At 39.2% G+C, this 5,701-nt stretch overlaps 1 non-coding gene across 1 annotated transcript; it reads left to right on the top strand.

Annotated features, from left to right (window-relative positions):
- The first annotated feature begins 5,314 nt into the window (after positions 1-5,314).
- Positions 5,315-5,420, top strand: LOC124962528 (U6 spliceosomal RNA). Its single transcript, XR_007104534.1, has one exon. It is a non-coding gene; the product is annotated as a U6 spliceosomal RNA (small nuclear RNA).
- Positions 5,421-5,701: the final 281 nt, after the last annotated feature.

The following is a 5,701-nucleotide window of genomic DNA, read 5'->3' as shown; positions in this document are numbered from 1 at the left end:
GTGCATATATAATTACACGACTGGTGTGATTCTACAACATTTACAACCAGAAGAATAAGAAGTTATACTCCATTTATGTATGATGTGTCAAAATACATTCTACTGTCTTGTATAACTAATTAGAACAACAACAACAACAAGATTTAGCTCCTTCTTTGCAGCCCGTCTCCATACTACCCTGTCTCTCCATCACCTTGGACAAATTACTGGAACTTCCTGAACTTCAGCCCCTTTACCTATCAAGGAGGTTTTTAGACTAGACAAACTTTTACATCGCTTTTCATATTAGAAACTCAGTGCTCTCTAAAATTCTGCTGAGGCAGACTCAACCATGATCATCTTCTCTTTTATATCTGCCTCATTTCATTTTAAGGCTAGGAAGGACTGTGAAAGGAATGGGGAAAAGGAGGGGAAGATGAAATGAAGCCCAAGGCACAACTAAAATCAGCCACAAAAAGTGGAACAGCAACTGTTCCACTTCTTCCATTTCTTCTCCTTCCTGCCTGAGGTCATATTCAGATCTCTAAGAAACACAGGACTCAGAACTGAGAGCCCAAGAAGTCATTACCTCCCCACCACCTCAATGAAATGAAAGAACTGCAGAGAGGAAACCCAGGAAAGCTGTTGCAGCATCATTCATAATTTGCTGAGTCACTCTGGAGCTGCTCTTGGGTCTGACCTCCTAATTAGGTTTCAGCCATTTGTTTGGGACAGGCACAGTGCAGTGTTCCATGGGACCCTGACATAAGAGGGAGGTGGAGGATTTGTGGCTTTGAATGACATGGATCCCTACAGCTGTGTCACTCAGTCAGCAACATTTTTCCTTGTAATTCTGGGGTTGTTTTTCATCAATGGCTGGGAAGAAGCAGAAGACAAGGCGACATGAACCCCGGCCTCTGCTGGTCCATACACAGTCATTGTGGATCAGGCTGAATGGCAGAGTCTTCCTAAGGACCAGGAGAAGAAAGAAATCAGCAAGACAGAAATCTGGAAGAATCTGGCAAGTTCTGATGACCTGGAACTCAGCTCCCCAGGGAGCTGGAATGTGTGAAATAGAGAATTATGAGAAAGAGGTGACAGGGTCATGACCCTTGAATATCTGTTCTAAGGCTAATCTCCACATCTTGGTTTTGTCACTGTAGGTGAGGGACAATACTTAGAAAACATTTGTTGAGTATCTGCTCTGTCCTAGGCACCTGGATTCTACAACCTTAAGGAGTTGTAGTCTAGTCAGGATGCTTATGACCAGCAAAGCACCAAGACAGACAGACAGTAACAAGAGCTAAGTCAGAGACACCCAGGAGCTGGGGAGGCAGGGGAAGGAGAGATGCCCTTCCCCCTGTCCCCTGTCAGGGACAGGATAGCCTTTCTCCCCTGACTTTCATGGAGTGAAATGTCTCTCTTCTAGAATTCTGGGCATTTGTCTTTCAAATATGTCATCATTGCCGAACACCACCCTTTTAATGACAGAATTGACTGACTTTCATTTCGGGTTTTTTGTTTGTTTGTTTTGTTTTTTGTATTTTTGCCAGGAAATGGAACCAGGGGTACTTAGACACTGAATCACGTCCCCAACCCTTTCTGGTATTTTATCTAGAGACAGGGTCTCACTGAGTTGCTGAGTGCCTGGCTAAGTTACTGAGGCTGGCTTTGAACTCACAACCCTCCTGCCTCAGCCTCCTGAGCCGCTGGGATTACAGGTGTTCACATCTTGCCCCACCTGACTTTCATTTCCGATTATGGATGACACTGGGTTGTGTACTAATCCTGGAGAACGTAGGCAGACAGGGAGAGAAGATGAGCATCCCTTCCACCAACGCCGCATGTGGACTGGGCTCTCCCTCAGCTACCATCACTCTTGCTCAAGTCACATCCTCTTCTCTAAGTCACATCCTCTTCCCTGTTCCTGGCCAATATCTGTCTTTGCTGGACAACAGAATTTTCTCATTATTTCAGAAGCAGAACCGAGACGTGAAAATACATAAAAATTATTTCAGAAAAATAATTTTCTAACCTTCTAAAGGAGAAGGGTAATTTTGGATGTAAAGAGGAAAAATATGTATAGAAAAAAGAGCTTTTAGAACTTCTTAGAAGATTCTATTTATCCCAAACTTTATAGCCAGGAGGTTATCTGTCATGTGTGTTCCACATTGCTCTCCCTGAGTCAGAAAGTGTTGCCACTGTTCTGTCTTCAGTGGAAAAGAGACCAACTCTGAGATGTCCCTCTTCATCTCTATTGTCTCTAATGAGTATATAGGGTTTGAATTTATCCAACTTAGATTTGAGTCACTAGTCTGTCATTAACAATGAGTTACTTTCTTTGTCTGAGCCTTTGTTTCCTTTTGTAACTCAGTTTCCGTCTATAAAATGGAATACCAATTACACCTAGTCTATAGAATCGTTTATTATGAGGATGTAAGGAAAGAATCTGTTTAAAACACTTAGGACCATGCCTGACACATAGAAAACACTTAAAATTTACATATTGTGATAGAGCATAGTCCTAGTGTGTTCAATGGCCACGGGAATACCTTGACCCTCCTCTTTTAGAGAATTAAATCTTACCCCCAAAGATACTTAGGCTATTAAACCATGGACTTTAGAATCATTTAAAATAAACTAATCTCTGATTTAGTACTTTTTCTGCCACTTACAAACTGCACAATTTGAGGTTTAATCTTGTTAAGCTTCTTTTTCTGCAAATTGGGGATAATAATATCTACCCCATATGTTTGTTGGAAGGATTAAGTGAGCAAATGTATGCAGTTTAGCAAGATACTTAAATAAATTGGTCAATGGTTTCTGCTTTGCTAAGGAAAATGGTTCTTCTCACCATCCCAAGAGATGGTTAAGCCATTCCTACATGGGTCCTTGGGTTGTGACTAAAGGTAGCCACAAATAGAAAAGAAACAGAGTAGAAAAAAGATTTAAAAAACATACCTAAGGTGAGTTAGACCAATCAAATACTTGCTTTTAGAAATATGAATGAGGAAAATACCAAGAGAGTTAACTGAAATCAGAAGAATAACAAAACTGAGAAAAGTAATGAAATGCAGTTCAGACTCTCAGGGTGCATAACAAATTTCAATTATGAATAAGCAAAGGCTGTAACCATGAGAATATACATACTAAGTAGAAGCCAAGGACACTGGCAAGAAGAGAACAGAGAACAGACATGTGAATGTATTTGAGTTCCTTTAATAGTGGAATAGTTGAGAGAAGATCCAAAAAATTTCATCATTGACTACCCTGGAGCAGACTCATGAGGTTGGGTCAAATGTTCGCTTCTGTTCTTGTTTCCCATGCAGCTCTCCACCACTTGTCTGCAGGATTCCTCCCCACCCCACCCCTTTCCTTTCCTAAGCTAGTTTGTGTGAGTTCTGCTTTCTATTACTCTAATAAATCCTGTGGCTTTTCTCTCACCCTTGTGTCCTTAGATATCATTTTTCAAATTCACAAGACAACCCACCTACCATGCTCCATGTTACAATATGACTAGACTGCTGAAGGAGAATTAAAAAAAAATGTTGAAATACATAGTTTAGGAAGGGTTCTCAAAACTTGGAGAAGAGTCAGGGGAAATAAAGCTGTCATCTTTTTTCTTTCTTTCTTTTCAATACTGGTGATTAAACACAGGGCATATTACCACTGAGTCACATCCCCAGCCCTTTTTTATTTTTTCTTTTAATTTTGAGACAGGCTGTCTCTAAGTTGCACAGGACCTTGCTAAGTTGCTGAGGCTGACTTTGAACTTGCAAAACTCTTGCCTCAGCCTCCTGAGTTGCTGGGATAACAGGCAAGAACCACCATGCCTGGCAAGACAATCATTTCTTTAACAGAAATACCAATTATGAACTATCCTATCTACAGAAAGTTAATGAACAGAAGGTGTGACTTGACAGCAGAGAAAATAAAGTTCAAAAGTCAGATGCTGCCAAAATAGACAGACCAATGGTACAGAATAGAAGACACAGAGACAAACCTTCACAAGATGGTTATCTTGTACTTGACAAAGGTGCCAAAAACATATGTTGGAGAAAAGATAGCTTATTCAACAAATGATACTGGGAAAACTGGAGATCCATATGTAGCAAAATGAAATTAAACCTCTATCTTTCACCCTGCACAAAAATCAACTCAAAGTGGATCAAAGACTTAGGTACTAGAACAGAGACTCTGCACCTAATAAAAGAAAAAATAGACCCCAATCTTCTCCATGTCAGCTTAAGACCTGACTTCCTTAACAAGACTCCTAAAGCATAAGAAGTAAAATCAAGATTCAATAAATGGGATGAATTAAAACTAATAAGCTTCTTCTCAGCAAAGAAAACAATCAATAACATGAAGCCTACAGAATGGGAGAAAATCTTTACCACATGCACCTCAGATACAGCATTAGTCTCCAGGATATATAAAGAACTCAAAAAACTTAATACCAAAAAAACAAATAACTCAATAAATAAATAGACTAAGGAACTGAACAGACACTTCACAGAAAAAGAAGTACAATTGATCAACAAATATGAAAAAATGTATTGGGCAGAGGGGAGTGAGAGGACGGGAAGGAGGGAGAGTGGGGGTGGGAAGGATGGTGGAATGAGACAGATATTATTACCCTATATACATGTATGATTACACTACCAGTGTGACTCTGCACCAGGTACAGCCAGAGGAATGAGAATTTGTGCTCCATTTATGTTCAATTCTATAGTAGAATGCATTTTGATACATTGTACAAATTAAAAAATTAAAAATTAAAAAAAATTGCTTTTTTGATATTGCAGGTATTATAGTACTAGAAGATGATATCAAGATGGAAGACATAAAAATCCAATGATAGGTCATGAAAACTTCCTGTGAATTAGCATATGACTGGTTGAGTTTGTATCCTTCAGCATTTGTAAGGGTGATAGATGAAAATGAGTCTCTCTGACTAGGATCACTAGAACACTGTAAGAGGTTAATAGACAAGATTTTTAGGGTGGGCCCAAGAAAAGATGCCCTTGTGTCTGTAGAAGTGTTAGAATCTAGTGTGGTACAATAAAAATACACTTATCAGATCTTAGTTCCTGGCACAGAATCTCCTACGTGAGAAGAGTGTCTTTCATTTGTAAATGAGATGAATTTTGGCAGGGGCCTTTTGGTAGTTTCAAGATGGGAACTGTTCATCAGAAAGACATGATTAGAGGACTTGGACTTTAAACTCCTCTTCTATAATCCTAGACTTCCAATAAACGTCTCCATTAGAATATCTCACTACAAGGTTCCAGTGGGCTTGTACAAAATAGTGCTCACTATAAATCCTATTTTTCTTGTGCTTGCTTCAACAGCACATATGATAAAATTGGAACGATGCAGAGAAGATCAGCATGGCCCCTGCACAAAATGACACGTACATTCATGAAGCATTCCCTACTTTTGTGCAGGAAAATGGATGGAACTTGAGAACATTATGTTAACAAAATAAAACAAACTTAAGAAGCCACGGATTGTATGTTTTCTCTCCATATATGGAAGCTAAAGAGGAAAAAGGAAAAGAAAGGTGGAATTTCATGAAAATGTAAGGGAGATCAATAGGGTACAGGAAATGGATGAAGGGGAAGGAAGAGGAGAGGGAAAAGGGAAATACTGGGGAATGATATTGACCAAATTATATTGTTATATTGTATGCATATATGTTATATTGTATGAAACAATAAAT

This window comes from Sciurus carolinensis, chromosome 12, assembly GCF_902686445.1.
Source record: "Sciurus carolinensis chromosome 12, mSciCar1.2, whole genome shotgun sequence".
NCBI lineage: Eukaryota > Metazoa > Chordata > Mammalia > Rodentia > Sciuridae > Sciurus > Sciurus carolinensis.
The sequence above is the reverse complement of the archived record's forward strand: the minus strand, read 5'-3'. Positions and strand labels throughout refer to the sequence as shown.